General features: G+C 35.3%; 1 protein-coding gene across 1 annotated transcript in view; it reads left to right on the forward strand.

The window, feature by feature from the left end:
• PDE11A (phosphodiesterase 11A) overlaps positions 1 to 17,583 on the forward strand; it is a 431,148-nt gene that overhangs the window by 212,927 nt on the left and 200,638 nt on the right. The window lies entirely within an intron of this gene.

Here is a 17,583-nt window from a genome sequence, read left to right on the forward strand (position 1 = left end):
TGTAAGACCCAATAGCTAGTAATTTCCACTTCAGAGACTGAAAGAATCTTACCAGCTAGTAAGATTCTTTCAGTTTCTTATTTGAATCTCATTGCCACTCAGACTTTAGAATCTGATAGTTTCTCTCATGTGATGAATATCTGTTACGTTAATATTTTCCAAATTGGGCTGATGAATCCGAGTCAAGCTTTCTGAGTTTGAAAAAGTGAAGTCCTAACAATTATACGCTCAGAATGCTCCCTAGACAATAGTTGTTGAAGATGACATAGTGAAAGGTAATTTGACTTTATATATATTTTTATTGCTTTGAAGTCCAAGAAAAAGAAAACATCACTTTAACTGGGTACTATATTTGGTTACTTAACTTTTTTTTTTGTCAAGTATATGATATTTAAAAGAAGGCTTTGCTGTACATTTTCTCCTAAAGAGTTTCTTTAAAAGACAAAATTAGAGAAATATAAAGCATATTAGTGATTGGCAGGAAAAGAAACTGGAGAGATGGTTCACAATGAATGAATGCAGTCATGTTGTATTTGATGGAGCTGGTCTATATTCTGCTTGTGATGATGTTAAACAGCTGCATTTGTCAAAATTGCAGAACTTGACAAGGGCAAAGATAAATTTTACTGTCAGTAAATTATACTCCATTATGGGAAAAATATGGATGTCTCATAAGAAATCTTTATTTTTATAAAAAATTAATTATTTATACCTATACAATAATCTATATTTAAGAATAATATATATGAAGCATTATAATCAGACACTTTCCTTAAAAATTCCTGTAAAATAATATAATAATATGCAATGTATTAGAGAAGATTTGTATTCATGCTTATTCCCTTTGATAGCTAAGGCCTCATCAGTTATTGCTCTGATATAGGCAGTGGGAAAAGATATATGGACTTATTAAAACTCAATTTAAAATTTTTTATTGCATCAGCTTTGTTTATTATACTGCTATATATAACCATGTGTTCACTAAAGAGTTAATGTCTTCTGGTCTTCTAAGCCATATAATGCTGAAAGAACTTCCATGTCAAAATTAAATGGCCCAAGGCTCTGACTTCCCTTGAAAACTTTCTGATAATAAGAAAATAAAGGTCATATTTTCTTTAAAGAGACTCTTGAAAGTGTCTTTGAACTTTGACATTAAGAGAAAGTCCTCTCCATCATTTTATCTATGTCCTTTAAATTAGTGTCAAATGTTCATTTGTCTCTGAAGACCTTTCCTGCATTGTCTAGTAATTTTCCTCTGATATTTGTGGGATTCCCTCAGTCATTTATTGGAAGTTAAAAGAATAAAGACAAGTGCTCTCGCATTTTCTTTGCCAGTGGCCAAGGAGAGACATTGAAGCAGTCTGAGTCTACAAATCACAGTCTGTTCTCAACACATTATAAATCTTTCCTTTAACCTTTTATCACTTCACATCTTAGTCCTCTGGACATCATTCCAAATCATAAATGATAGCCTTTTAAAGATAGTGTTATGGCTCTGTGCCATATATTTCCTAAACCAGTCCAATATTTTCTACACAACTTCAATTCTGTGAAACTCTAGTTTGAGGCTTATTGATTTTTATAGACATCCTGTGAAGACTTTTTTGCCAAGCCAATTTTGTTGCTTAATCAAAATTTCTGCTGTTTTCTGTGTCACTACACCTTTGTCATGACCATTTTCTTCTTGGTCTCCATGTAATAAATATCAATTCAAGTCAGAATTGGACATGATCTAATTCTCTGTTAGGTGTGTATCTCCTCTGGTTCAGCTTGGTCAATTCCTTCAGCAATAAGGTTCTCATTGCGTCATGATGGTCTTATTTCTCTGACCAGGGTTCCAGTTGTTAAAAAATCCATTCTAGGGCCCGGAGAGATAGCACAGCGGCGTTTGCCTTGCGAGCAGCTGATCCAGGACCAAAGGTAGTTGGTTTGAATCCCGGTGTCCCATATGGTCCCCCATGCCTGCCAGGACCTATTTCTGAGCCCGGAGTAACCCCTGAGCACCGCCGGGTGTGGCCCAAAAACAAACAAACAAAAAACAAAACAAAAAAAATCTATTCTATTTTAATTACAAACATATAACTTCCATGTGTTTATTCATTGGAGAGAGCTGTTTGGTTATTTTTTCATAAATTGTATTTTTCTTTATTTAATAGACCAATAAACCAGAAACCTATTCTGTGTTTAAATGTTGGAACTAAAGAGGTTTTTCTTTTGTTTTGGGGCCATACCTGGAAGTGCTAAGAATTTAGGGGTCACTTTTGGTAGTACTCAAGGGACATTTTGGGGTGCCAAGGATCAAACCTAGGTCGACAGTATACAAGGAAAGTGTCCTACCACTGTGCTGTCACTCTGGCCCATTCATTTTTTTATGAATCTGCTAACTTCCCATTTCAAGGGCCTCAAAATCAATATAAAAGGTAAGCAATTGCTATAACTAGAGTCACACTAACAGTGATTATTTAAATGTGGCTACTATAAATATAATTTTTTTCTTTTACTGATATACTTTCTAAAGACATTTCCACTCATCTGAGAGACCCTTCACATAAAATAAATCCAAACTTATTGACATATCCTTCCTTCTAAGTTCTCATTCCCAGATCACCTCCATACATATGGTAGACTACAATCTGCTGCATGTGAGCTTTAGTGCTCATTCCAAAATTCCTGTGAGCACAAATGAATCACCTCCTCTCCCCAATAACAGATTTTTCACAGAGTCACTGTCCTAGATGCACAGTTGACTTTTTTTAAATCTGGGTAATTCACACAGAAATATGAAGACAGTCCATTTCCTCTACCATGTTAAAACATGGTATTTTGTTGCCTGAGTCCTAGAAACCTCATATTGTATCACAGCACCCCTTTCACAAGACTTTTAGTTCAAAAATCATTTGTCTGTAACTCCAACGCCCCCCAAAGAACTCAGGTTTAGTCCCTGAGGCTGGATTTAGGATCCAGACTCTAGATTGAAAACTAGCCAATAATTGATTCTATTGATTTCCCTAATTGTCTTTTATCTATCTCACCTACTAGAAGAAACCTCCTCCCCACAGTCCCTTTCCTACAAGTACATCAATTTGTACAAGTAATATCCCATCAGGGACAAATATAACTTTGCTTAGATTCATGTGTTTTGCTAATTGAGTAAATGAATGGTTGCATAATAATTTACTCCTTTCTGTAAAAGATTTGTGTGGGGTAGTATTTAACGCAGAATAGGAACAACCAGCTTATTAAGGAAGATAAGGAAGGAGGTCCACAGGACAAGTTTTTGATATGGTAAAACTTCAATTAATTCTATGGGATGATGGTAGAATGGATAGGATGATAGTAGTTTGTGTAGAGAGGCATAGAGGTCAGAGAGCAAACATGGAGTATTTCAGATGTTTAATAAGGACTGGAAACTGTTGTAACTCTTACTTAAAGGGTCATCATAATTGGTGCTAATGACCCTAATGACCTTTATTTTCTCAGGAGAGCATCCAACTGCTCAAAAAGCCATCTGACAGTATGAGAATACTGTGGTTTTCTGAGATGTTCAAACTCTCTTCATTAGTCTGAAGCAGTGGTCCTCAAACTATGGCCCACGGGCCACATATTGTATTTGTACCTGTTTTGTTTCTTCATTGCAAAATAAGATATATGCAGTGTGCTTAAGAATTCGTTCATCAGTTTTGTTTTTACTATAATCAGACCCTCCCATGGTCTGAGGGACAATGAACTGGCCCCCTGTTTAAAAAGTAATGGCTACATGCCTACTTGTTCACAGTTGCATAATGGCATGTGGATATTTATATTTTAAAAAGTCATATGGAAAGTAGTGTGAAAATAATACTGAGTAATGGCAAGCCTATGGATGGATTAAAAGAAGCTGAAATATGCCTTATAGTTACTATCTGACCTTACTTTTTCCAGTTTAGCGATTGCTATTCTAAGACTATTTTCATATTTTATAGTTCCAAGAATCTTCAACACCATTTTTACTTTCCACTTGATGTGTTCTAGCTTGTCCTTTAAAAGGTGTCTTTCACAATGGAACTTAATTTTCCAGGGTTTTTTTTTTTGTCTCAGAATAGATTAGAATAGATTAGAAATTTCTCTATTTCAGATAATAATGGTGCAAATGCATTAGTTACTGGCAATCATCTGAGTACTCAAGGCCTTAATTTAAAAAAAATATCAAGATCTGGGGACTGGAGTAATAGTACAGTGAGCAAAACACTTGCCTTGTATGTGGTCATCCAGGTTCAAAGACCAGTACCCTATCTGGTCCCCAAGTCACACAAGAAGTGATACTTAAGTGCAGAGCTAGAAGTAACCCCTGAGCACTGCTCGATGTGGACTAGAAACCAATAAATAAAAAATATAAACAACTATTACAATATTATGTAATTCTTTTAACTGTATATGCTCAGATGTGACTTTAGAACTTTTCCTAAGAAGCTTAATTAAGACTATTTGGTAGATCCATGTAAATAAACTTTCTTCAATCTCATATTCAATATTTATTAAACCCTTTTTTATCCTCAAGGGTGCATTCGCTTTGAATAAGCATACTTTATTCTCTTTAAAATATATTTGTTGATGTTTCTTTTCTTCCTCCTTCCCAACCCCTTACCTGTATTCAAGACAGGCATTACTTCTCTCACCCATTAACATTGCCATGATAGTTGTTAGTGTAGTTATTTCTCTAACTGCACTCTTTGTGGTAAGCTTCATATTGTGAGCCGGTCCTGATTTTTTAAAACTTTTTTTTTTCACTTTTGATGACCAAAAAGAGAGAAGAAAAATTAAAGGGAGAAATCTCAGCACATTTGAAGATCCATTATTTAATGAGCCTTAGAATATGCTAATCATCCTGGAGGGCAAAGAGTTAGTTCTGTTTGAGAAAAATGAGAATACATGACAAGCAAAATAAAAGCTCCCAAAATGTACTAATCCTGGGAACTTACAAATATGAAACAACAAAATAAGCTTTGCATATCCAATTAAGAATCTTTAGATGGAAGACTAGGGAGATAACTCAAAGGCCTTGGGCATGTGCTTTGTATATTGGAGCCCCAGATTCCATTGCTGACAGTACATGGTTTTAAATTGTGGACACCTGATTTTAATTTTGCATGATTTTCATTTTGCTGGCTTAAGTGGCAGCTGAAGCTCAGGATTGCTCTGTGCTTCATAAATTCAAAAAAATCACTTTTTTATAGACTGTTTCTGAGAATTCACAGATAGAAAACTCAAGTTAAGACTCAAATCACTGTTTGGACATTAACACTAACACTCAGAACATGGGACCCTATCTGAAGCTTCTGAGACTTAGGAATTCTGCACTTTTCTTGAAGAGAGCTGCTAAATCTTTTTATCATGAGAAAACAATGCCAGGTTTATTGGATATTCCATAGATTGTCATGACTTTCATTTTTTGCATCTGACAACAAAATATGCCTTGTATATCTAAATATATTAGTGTACATAAAAATATAAAAATATGTAGACACACATATCAAACAAGTTTCATAAAATTATAGTTACCTTACTATGTATATATTATTACATACTTATTCTTTTGAAATACAGAAGAAATTTCAGGGACAGAGAGATAGCATAGTGATTTAGGCATTTACTTTTATATCCCACTGTCTTAAGTTTGAATATCTGGCACCACATATGGTCCCCCAAAACTGCTAGAGATAAATCCTAAGCACAGAGACAGGTATATTCCATAAGCAGTGCAAGGTATGTCACCTAAAATTCCTCTTTACAGAATATGAAAAATTGCTGAACTGCTCTGCAAAACTGACTTCATGATTAACTATCAACTCATTTTCTGGATTTACTCTTGATTCTATCCTCAGAAATCATTCTTGGTGGTGCTTGGGTTGTTGTCAGTTTCTGGCTGTTGTATACAGTGCGTTGACAAATATAGGAGTGCATAGGGATTTTCTGCATGGTGTTTTTAGGTTCCTAGGGTACATACCTAGGAGTGGTATTGATGGATCAAATAGGAGCTCAATTTCTAGTTTTTTGAGGAATATCCATACTGTTTTCCAAAAAGGCTGGACTAGATTGCATTCCCAACAGCAGTGAATGAGTGTTCCTTTCTCTCAGATCCGCACTGGCACTGGTAATTTTGTTTTTTGTGATGTGTGCCAGTCCCTATGGAGTGAGAGGATATCTCATTGTTGTTTTGATTTGCTTCTTCCTGATGATTAGTGATGTGGACCATTTTTTCATGTGCCTTTTGGCCATTTCTTCTTTGAGGAAATTTTATTAGCTCAATTATTCTTCTCATCTTTTGAATGGGTTAGATGTTTTATTCTTGCTAAATTATATCAGTACTTTGTATATCTTAGATAGTAAACCCTTATCATATGGGTATTGGTTTACTGGTTTCTTCCATTCTGTGGATAGTCTTTGTATCCTAGTAACTGTTTTCTTTTGAAGTGCAGAAGCTTCTCAGTTTAATGTAGTCCCATTTGTTTATCATTGCTTCCACTTGCTTGGACAGTTGTGTTTCCTTTTTGGAGATGCTTTTAATGTCGTGAAGTGTTTAGTTATGTTTTCTTCTATGTACCTATAGGTTCAGGTCTTTAATCAAGGTTTTTAATCCATTTTGTTTGTTTTTGGGCCACACCCGGCGGTGCTCAAGGGTACTCCTGGCTGTCTGCTCAGAAATAGGTCCTGGCAGGCACGGGGGACCATATGGGACACCGGGATTCGAACCAACCACCTTTGGTCCTGGATCGGCTGCTCGCAAGGCAAATGCCGCTGTGCTATCTCTCCGGGCCCCTTTAATCCATTTTTATTTTACTGTTGTGCATGGTGTTAAGGAGAAGTCTGAGTTTACTTTTATGCATGTAGTTGACCAGTTATCCCAATACCATTTGTTGAAGAGGCTTTCCTTGCTCCACTTTGTATTTCTTGCTCCTTTATCAAAGATTAATTGATCATAATCCTAAGAATAAGTCTCAGAATATTTAAATATATTCCATTTATCTCAGTGTCTGTCTTATCCCAATACCATACTGGCTTTTTAAAGTAATTTTTATTAAGATCAATATGAATTAGAAATCTTTCGCACTTATATTTAAGATACATAGTGACAGTAAATTAGAGCAATTCCCACCACCAGTGTTGACCTCCCTATGCCCCTGTTCTCTGCATGCTTCCCTGTCTCTACCCTAGTAACTAGTAACTGCTAGTGTAACAATTTCCTTTTAGTATAACTTGTTGTAGTTTGGGTATTTTGTTTCTATTGCTGTTGGTTTTGGGTTGGATATTTAGGGATGATTTTTTTTTTTTCATTCAATGTTCATGAGACTGCTTGCCCCTGGTACCATCCACTTTTTCTTTTCTCAATTTATGAGGCAGAACAAGTTGATTCGTGTTCTATGATTCTGTTAAAAAAGTGAAAAGGGGAATGAGCCCCTGAGTGGAAGCTATGAATTTAAATTTAAAGAAAGAAAAACAACAACAAAAAAAACCAAACCTATACCAAATTAAAAAAAAGAAAAGAAAAAATAGAAGGGGGGCTGGTATGGCAAGATTTTTTGTTTGTTTGTTTTGTTTTAGTTTTTTTGCATAGGCACAGTAATTGGGAAATTAGAAAGGACATTTTCTGGCCTAAGAGATACAGGGTTTTTTCATCCTTGAAGCACACTGTATTGGGATCAACTTTAGGCTACAGCCATGCTCATTGTTGAACCCAGAAGTGTTTTGTTGCTGTTGTTATTTTTATGGTGCCAGGAAATGTCCTGCTCAGTTGTGGTTGTCAAGGTCAGTCTTCTGTAATTATAGATCTTGGTATTTGCAAAGGTACTAGGATGAAATCTAAGATAGACTCTTTCTTTATGGTTCCAGAAGTTCTTCTCAGTCATGGTTGTTGCATTCAGTCTTACTATGCTGTTTTAATAAATACTGCTTTATAGTACAGTTTAAGGTTTGGGATAGTAATGCCTCCCATGTTCTTTTTTCCCCCCACAAGCCTTTAGCCATTTGTGGATGTTTATGTTACAAATAAATTTCAGTAGTGTTTGATCTATTTCTTTGAAAAATGTCATGGTTGTCTGTTGCAAATCAGCCCTTGATGGGGCTGACTGATGGAGGGATGGAGGATGAGGTCTTTCTCCTCCAGCTTGGAGCACGCATCTGTCGCCCCGTTCAGCTGGCGGTTCTGAGGTGAATGTGGCAGGTATAAAGCTAACAGGCAGTCAGGCTTCAGAAGGTATCAGCTTTATTTCGTTGACATGGCTGAAACCAAAAGCCCCAGAATCAGCCCTCGAAAAAAGCCCCTGCCTTCCACAGACCCTTGCTTTTATACATCAGAATCAGGTACCATCCTAGGGTGGAAGCAGAATCAGGTACCACCCGAGGGTGGGAGCAGAATGTCAGGTCTACACCCTAGGATAGGGCACAATCACCGATCAGGGTAGGATAAGTAACATAATAATCCCATGGAAATGCTTATGTACACAACAGGAATTGTATTAAATCTGTACAATACTTGGAAAGTATTGCCATTTTAATTTTGTTAATCTTCCCAATCCATGAGCAAGATATATGTCTTCATTTCCTTGTGCCCTCTTTATATATATATATATATTTTTTATTTAAATACCTTGATTATATATATATGATTGTGTTTGGGTTTCAGTCATGTAAAGAATACCACCCATCACCAGTGCAACGTTCTCATCACCAATGTCCCAAATCTCCCTCCTTTCCACCCGACCCCCGCCTGTACTCTAGACAGGCTTTCCATTTCCCTCATACATTCTCATTATTAGGACAGTTCAAAATGTAGTTATTTCTCTAACTAAACTCATCACTCTTTGTGGTGAGCTTCCTGTGCCCTCTTTTATTTCTTGTTTAGCTTCTACTTTCTTCTTGTACCGTGCTGTAAGATCAGCCAGAGGTGTGATATTACCATGTAATGTCTTTCCTGAGCATTCATATCACTCTCCAAGTGAGTGTGTCCTTTTAGATGTCCAGAAATATCTCAGGACTTTTTCAGAGCCTCATAGCAATATCTCATTCCCATATTGTTCCTTTTGAGATTTTTGGTCAGTTTCTTCTTATAGCTGCCATTGTTATTTTTGCCTAAGAATGTTGTGATATTAAATAAACAATTGATACTATTTTCTACCAATGCCCCTGGAGGTAAAGACTCTTCTCAGCGACCAACTTCCAAATCCAATAAAATAAAGATAAGCCCTTTGAGTAGAGGTTTCCATGGAACTACCAAATAGGTCAAATACACAATTGTCTAAGAATCAGATGTTTGGGACTCCAAATTCATTTTTTCTTCTGCAAAGACTGCCAGCCTGCTGATTTTTAAAAATAACATGATTGTGAGACTATTGGTTTTTTATAGGTACCCAAAACTGGATAGAGTGAAATGAAGTAAGGTAAATTAAAATACCATAACACTGGGTGTATTTTTATTTTAATTTTTACAAAAAAAAAAACCCACTAATTTTTTTCTTGAGTTGTTCTTTTCTTTATTTAAACACCATGCTTATACATAAAATTGTTCATAAAATAGTTGTTTTTTATTCCACAGATAAAGTTGTTCATGATTGAGTTACACACATACAATGTACAAAAACCTTCACCAGTGCATATTTCCTGCCACCAATGTTCCCCGTTTCTCTCTTGCCCTCCCCAAACCCTCTCCTCTTCCTGTCTCCGATTAGTTCTTTATATCAATTAAAAGTCCTCGGATTTTTGCAGCCCTTCTCTTAATTTAAAGGTTCTTATGAAGTTGATTTTGAATATTTTTGCTAGTAAGTGATCTGACTTTTTATTAACAGAGAACAAATGTTCAGTGGTTCTTATTTTCCATTTTGGAAGTTCCCTCTTTCTCTTTTACCTAGATTAGCAGGAAGAGTTATGCAAATATACACATTCAAGTGAGACAAAGTTCTTCATGGATCTTTTTATGTCCTACCCTTACCTCTGCAAGGCTATAATGAATGCCTATTATGTAATAAAAAGTATGCCAGCTATTCACATTTTAATAAAATTAAAACATTTAAAACATGAAAAATTAAAACAACATCCTCACTACCACCACTTGTTATCTGGAACATAAGCAAAACTTGTGTTGCTATATAATTTTCTTTTACTAGTACTTTGATTATCATATAACTGTATCTTTGATTATCATATAATGAACTCAGGGCTGCTGGATCTCATTATACCAATATTTAATGCTCTTAATTGAAGAATGAGAGACCCAGATGGCCCTTGAGGTTCGTTTCTAACCCCCCTTCACTTGTTTAGCAGAATTTCTGATGCAGCTGAACAAAGTTGGTACCAGGATTGGGCTCTCAGGCTCCATCGAAATAGCATGCTGTGTCTTTACTAGGAATTCCCATTGTTGGAGACACCTACATACTTCCTGACTCCCTTCCCTAAAAATAAAGCATTATGAGGTTACACTGTTATAGCTGTAGTAATTATTTATGCCTGACGTAAATAATCTACTCAGGGAGCCCATATCACTTTGATATTGCTAGACCTGAGTGTTTCCATTACTCATAACAGTGGTTGATAAATAACCTCCACCATGATGCATACACTCATGGTGTGTATGCATAGCTGTGCCACAATTATATCATGTTAATTATAGTAACTAAGCATCAACAAAAGTAAGAAAGAACTTGTAATCAAGTTGTATATCATCTAATATTTACAGAACTCAAGGAAACATCTTTCCAAAGCATCTAACTGTGGCCTCATATATAAATATATATTATATATTATATAAACATATAATATATAAATAGTTTCTAACAATTCTTCCTCATGTTTCTAAATATGAAGACTCAAATGAAAGATAAACCTTCTCATTACCTCTATTTATTTTCAACCCATGGGCTTGTCACTCTAATAAAGCTGTCACAGAGGAGAATGAAAGCTATTAAAGTGTTCCATGAACAACAAAGCATATGAATAAGTACTGGACCCCAACATTAAGAAGTGTACTCTTTAAGTCAACTGTCTTTGGGATTGATGACATGACATAGACAAAATTATGCCAACTTGACAATGAAATTTTATGTTTAACTGTCTTACTTTTTTTGGCTTTCTCATTTAACAGATTGTAGTTAATATTTTAATACGTTGAGTCCTCTTTTCTTGCTGTGTAAACATATATCCAGGACCTGTTAAGAGAGTATGACTTAATCCAGAACTATATTGAGTTGGCCAGAGCAGCCCCCCCAAAGAGTGAGTGGTGTGGAACATATAGCATGGCATAATTTAACTATGTGATCATGATCTAGTATCAAAAACTATTGCCCCCACCACCACCACATTTTATTTTCAGCAATCTTAAATTTGACAGTGATGCCACAATGAAAAACAGCAATTCCAGGAGTTAAGCAGTTAAACCTCATGCCTCACCTTACTTAATAAGATACTGTTTCATTTTGATAAAAGAAAAACCTGAAACTGGAACTTATTGATAGATTCCTATGGGTCATACTTTTTTAATATTATAATATTAAATTCTCAAAACAGCCTGGTAAAGTGAGTTTTTGGAACCTCTTTTCCATTATGAAAACTAAGAATCAAATTAATTAAAATACTAACTGTTGTCTCATAGCTTGGAAATGTTAGATCTAGATACACATGCAAATATACATAAAAAAATAAAATAAACAAACAAAACCAGCTTTTTTTCCTACCGTGGAGTCAAAAATTCACTGTGATGCTAAGTGATAGATATCAATTAACTATATAAATGTTCAAGATACCAAATGCAACAACTTCATGCCTTTAATTGAGGGCATGAAATGTCTCAGACAAAGCCTTAAAATCAAGACTTGATAATCTTCAGGAACTTCTGTAACTAAGGACAGCTTACTCTACCTCAGAGTAAGAATAAGAAGATAGTGCTTTCTAATGACATTTCTCATTTCTCATTATGTTTTTATGACTAAAAGATTTGCTTAGTAACATTCAAATGATACACTGAAGCTAAGAGATTATTCAAGTCCCAGCCCTAGTTGTTTGAAACCTTCCTGCTGGGGTCCTGACTTTGAGCCCCAAGAGCATTGATTTAGTTCCTAATCTCCTAATTGAAAGGCAACTTTAAATAATTTTTATAGTGCAAGGCTTCAGGATAGACCTAAGGATAATAGTTTTACTTAAGAAGAAAAAGTCAGGAATAGAGCTTCTCTTTGCGAAACAACGTTCATCCTGATCTCTTGTAAATAAAGCAAAATGATAAATAATACCTGGCTAAATGTGTAGGTCAGAAATTAGTTGTTGTTGTTGATGATGATGATGTTTACTGAAGTAAAAATAAATTTTATTTGAAAGTACTGAGGAAGACAAGAGGAGAGGAAGAGAAAGTAAGAGTAACTTGTCAGGTTTACTAGTTGATTTTATGGGTTCTTTTGGGGGGGGAATTGTTTTGTTTTGTTTTGTTTTGTATTGGTTCTGAACATTTGGTAGCTTTGAATCTATGTTGATGTCCAAATTGGTGTGTTCTTATTGATGTAACTGTACCGAAAAATTTGATGTTGTTGCAGGGCTGGCTGAGTGGTCTTGGAATTCCAAGCTCTACAGCTGATATTGTGGGTTTTGTGAGGCCTGATTTTGATTTCCAGGATTTCTGGAATTATGAGAAGGTGGGGGAAGGGTGTCCATACCCACTCCAAAAAAGTCCTAGAGATGTTAGCCCAAAAATTGGCATACCGGAGTTTGGGTCAGTTTGACTTCACTAGAGAGCTCCATGGTTGAGTGGTGAAGCTGGGCCATTAAGTAGCAGTTGTGGGTGGTGGGTGCAGGATACACTTCCTTTTTGAAGTAACTATCCAAATTGTATTCTAAAACCCACAGAACTAGCTATTTTGTTTTCTGTTCTCATAAAATCATGCACATCCTTTCACTAGGGCATTTGTCACATCTATTATCATCATTTTAGAGCTCCTTTAGGTGTGACCCCATCATTTCTGCCCATACTACTTTTTCTGACATTATTGCAAGGTTTTCATGTGTCAGTTACTGATAGTAAAATGGAGAAGACTCTTTTAGACAACTTTTTGCAACATGGACCTCAGAACTTTTCATCATTTAAGTAGGTACCTAAATGTGTCAGTAGGTACCTGACCAGTGGTCATTCTTGAAAGAGCTCTGTAATGATTAGCATAAACTAATGTGTTGAAAACAGAAAAATCAATACAGTTTAATATGTAACATAGTTTTATTTATGAATTGTCTTTTAAATTAATTTATTTTAAGACAGTTATTTTGATTTATTTTTATTTACTTTGAGACAGCTATGTTCATTTATATAGTTTTTTTATTTCAATTTTTAGCTCAGGTTTTTTCACACAGTTGAGATTGGTAAAATCTCTTGTCTTAAGGTATTTTATTTTGTTATTGTTTTGTTTTGCTCATATTGATTTCTCTCCTACACTGCTTTGTAACTTCTTCCCTGAGGTTTCTGTCTATCTCATTGATGTGTTAGGAATGGCTACATTTCAGAAATGATGTGACTTCTTATAATAAAGAAATTCTCTTTTATACCTCTACAATCAATATTTGAGTTCCTAGAGTTGTCTTTAAAGACTGAGTCTCATACTTGGAAGTAAAATACCACAAAAAGAAACATCTGAATTGTAGCTTTTTATAGGAGGATCACTGAAAATCTACATTTTTCTCTGCTTTTGGTCCTAGTAAAAAAAACAAGATATAGGTAATTTTCACTTTTTATGTTATTTTAAGCATACTTTTGTTTCAGAAAAGTCAACTTTTAAAATAATTAAAATAAAAGGCCAAAGAAGTAATTCAATAGACTAAGCATATGTTTTGCATACAGAAAACTCCAGTTCTGTTCCTCAGAACACCACTGACTCCCTTAAGCACCTTTGGAGAAGCTACCAACATAACTGGGAATAACCCTAAAGTACAGATGGGTATGGCCCTAAAATGAACAAAACAAAAAATACAGACCAACTTAATTTTATTATGTATTTATTTTGGTTTGGGTGCCACAGCTATCTATGATCAGCACTTACTACTGCCTCTACCATCAAACAAATCAGCTTTAAAAAATTAAAATACCAGGATTTGTTTCATGGCAGCACATATATGCCCAGAACACTTCAAGGAATGAGTGCTGAGAGGTGGACTCCCCATCCCAACAGATACACACACACACACACACACACACACACACACACACACACACACACACACACACACACACACACAAAACCCATAAATAGTAAAAACAAGACCTAAGGGATTAATTAATGATTACTTTTTAAGGAATTATTTGAAAGTTGACCTGGCAGTTATATTTTTTCCAGTTGTTTTTAAAAAGGATATTTTTTGTTTTATGTTTTATTTCTTTAAATTAAAACCTTTCCTTTGATTATTCCCACTGCATGGGGTCAATAACATCAAGCGTTATTACTTGATATGAGTCATTAAACATGGACAAATACTTTAAAATATAATTTAAAAATATCTGGATATTTGCTCAATCAACCTTTGGTTTTTATAAACTAAATGTTATCAATAATTGTTTTAAATTCCCTTCTTTATATTGTGTGCTGGTGTGTAATACATGTTTTGACATAAGGCAATAATATCCATCAACTCACTTCATTCATATATCTGATATAATCAGTAAGAGTATTTATTTTGGAATAAAGAAGGAATTGACACATGAGAACTCACCCATCCATAGATCATCAGTCCAAATCTTTCCTCTCTCCATATTGAGAAGGGTATGAGCAGAAAACAGACGAGATGCTTAATAAGGAAATGTGACAATGTAAATGTAAGGAACATAACCTTATAGATTAGGGAACAAGATACCTGTAGAGCTTAGGTAGGGACATTCTTTACTAATGAAATTGGCAGCCTGGGAGCCAATGCTCACTCTCTCCCAAGTGGCTCCCAAGAAATAGGCTTGCACAAAATATTGGAAATGAAAGAATAAATCTCGCTAGAGACTGGGCTTAGGAGAAAAGTTGGACTTTTTTTTATATTGTAGCTAGGTACATGAAGCTGAGATCTATTGAATTGACATGCTCTCATGCATACTTTCAAGCTATGTAACAATCAAATCATTGATGTTTCCAAACTGCAATCAGTTACCTTAGCTCTAGTCAAACTAAACATCCTACTGTTAGATTTGTTGGCCTTTGATTTAGTTGATAAATTTTTTCTTGAACTCTGAAAAGTTGTTTAATTCAAGTTTGGATATTCATTAAGCTTCCAAAATCAATTTCCAAAGAGACCTATTAGTCACTATTAATCTTCATCCTCACTGCCATAAACAGACTAGAATAAAATATGAGACTAACTACCATTCTGCTCATATCCCATGGAAAAGGCTACTATAGACTTGCTTTAATACCCAAGAGGTGTATTAACCAACAGAAACATATCTAGATCTGCAATAATGAGAATAAAAAAAACTTGCCATAAACAGAGAGGCTGAGGAATGGGAGAAATGTTTGAGAAGAGTGGTATTGGAAGACAATAGGAAATATATTAATTATTGGCAACTTTTCTTAGGTGATTAGGTCTAAATTCCATCAGACTTGGAGCAAAAATGATTGTGATTATAAAGTAAATCAAGCAGACAAAAAACAGAATGGAATACCCATGTGTATTCTGGCCCTGGCAGCATTTGATTGATATTAGATACAAATTTTTGAAATGTGTTGAAGAACTTGAAGATGACTACTGCCAGGTCATAGAGTCTTTGTGAGAAGTTTTACTCTTTTTTATTTTAAATTGTTTCATTTTGTTCTGGAGTCATACCCAACGGTACTCTGGGCTTCTTCTTTTTTTTTTTTTTTTTTGATTTTCTGGGCCACACCCGGCGGTGCTCAGGGGTTACTCCTGGCTGTCTGCTCAGAAATAGTTCCTGGCAGGCACGGGGGACCATATGGGACACCGGGATTCGAACCAACCACCTTTGGTCCTGGATTGGCTGCTTGCAAGGCAAACGCCGCTGTGCTATCTCTCCGGGCCCTGGGCTTCTTCTTGACTCTGTGCTCAGGGATTACTCCTGGCAGGGCTCAGGGTATATGTGGTCCTAAAGATTGAACCTGGGTTGGCCATATGAAAGACAAGCAATCTACTTGTCATCCTATCTCTCTGCCCTCTCTGTGAGAAGTTTTAAAAAATAATCCATCTAGATGGATGAATTTCTAAATCAACAAGCACAATTTGGTTAAATTTCAATCCTCACTCATGATTTATCCAGATTCTATTCCAAACACACTTCATCAAAAGTGAAAAAACCACATAGAATAAAAGGGCTCTCACAAATAGATCACAGGAGATTTATTTATAGTAGTAGTGTCCCCATTTTACAGATAAAGTTTAAGTAACTTGTTTGAGGTCACTTTGATAAGAACTGGCAAAATAAACAATTGAATTGGGTAAAACCTCATGATCACCATAAAATGTTACCTCATAAAGAAAAGAAAGGATGTTTTGAAAATTGATTCAGTGACATGATTCTGCATTACAGTAAAACATTGGTCTTGGAAGGTTGAATTATTGCAAAAGTCAGAAAGTGATGTAATTGCTAAGTGAGGAATTAACTTTTTGGACTATTTCTGGGCATTTGATCACCTAAGAGTCTTAATTTATGTATATGTACAACATTAAACAGAATAGTTAAAGAGATAGTTCTTAGAATGTGTGTTCCCCGGGGCCGGTGAGGTGGCGCTAGAGGTGAGGCGTTTGCCTTACAAGGAAGGACCGAGGTTCGATCCCCAGGCATCCCATATTTTCCCCCCAAGCCAGGGGCAATTTCTGAGCACTTAGCCAGGAGTAACCCCTGAGCATCAAATGGGTGTGGCCCAAAAAAACAAACAAAAAAAACAAAAACAAAAAAAAAAGAATGTGTGTTCCCTGTTATAGCCACAGCTATTTAAATTAATGTAAATAATTAAATTAAATTAAATTTAAATTAAATTAATTTAAATTGCCTTTGCTTCTGGATCTTTAACTAGAGTTTAGCATCTAAAGCTGTTTCTTTCTCCCTAGATTTCTGCTGCATTCATGATTGGTACATATGGTATAATTCTTTGCCAATAATTAGCATTACAATTTGCTTTATAATTTGAATTGGACATTTTAATTATTTTTTTATTGCAGTAATATTGGTTCTTCTTGCTTTCTAGACTTAAAGACCAGGTGTGATTGTAGAAGTACTATTGTACCAGAGTTCTCATAATCAATCACACCTGGTCTTTAAGTCTAGAAAGCAAGAAGATTTATTATAGTTGATAAATATATCTAGGCAACTGGCCTGAAGTTATAGTCAGAGATCAGTGGTACAAGGGTGCTTTATATAAGGAAGTTTCTGGCACTACAGACAGAAAGACAAACAAATAAAGCTTATCAATTGGTTGCATCACAACAGTTCATCAAGGCAAAAGGATCCTTGTTGCTATAAAACTTGTTGTTGATACATTTTAAGTTTTGTATAAATATTTACTATTTGTTTTTGTAGCCTGGTCTTAGTCCTGCCCTGGCAACCAAGCAGTCTGGTTCATCTGCTTTGTTTTAATCATAGCTTTACCCAGG

This window comes from Suncus etruscus, chromosome 5 (genome assembly GCF_024139225.1).
Source record: "Suncus etruscus isolate mSunEtr1 chromosome 5, mSunEtr1.pri.cur, whole genome shotgun sequence".
Lineage (NCBI taxonomy): Eukaryota > Metazoa > Chordata > Mammalia > Eulipotyphla > Soricidae > Suncus > Suncus etruscus.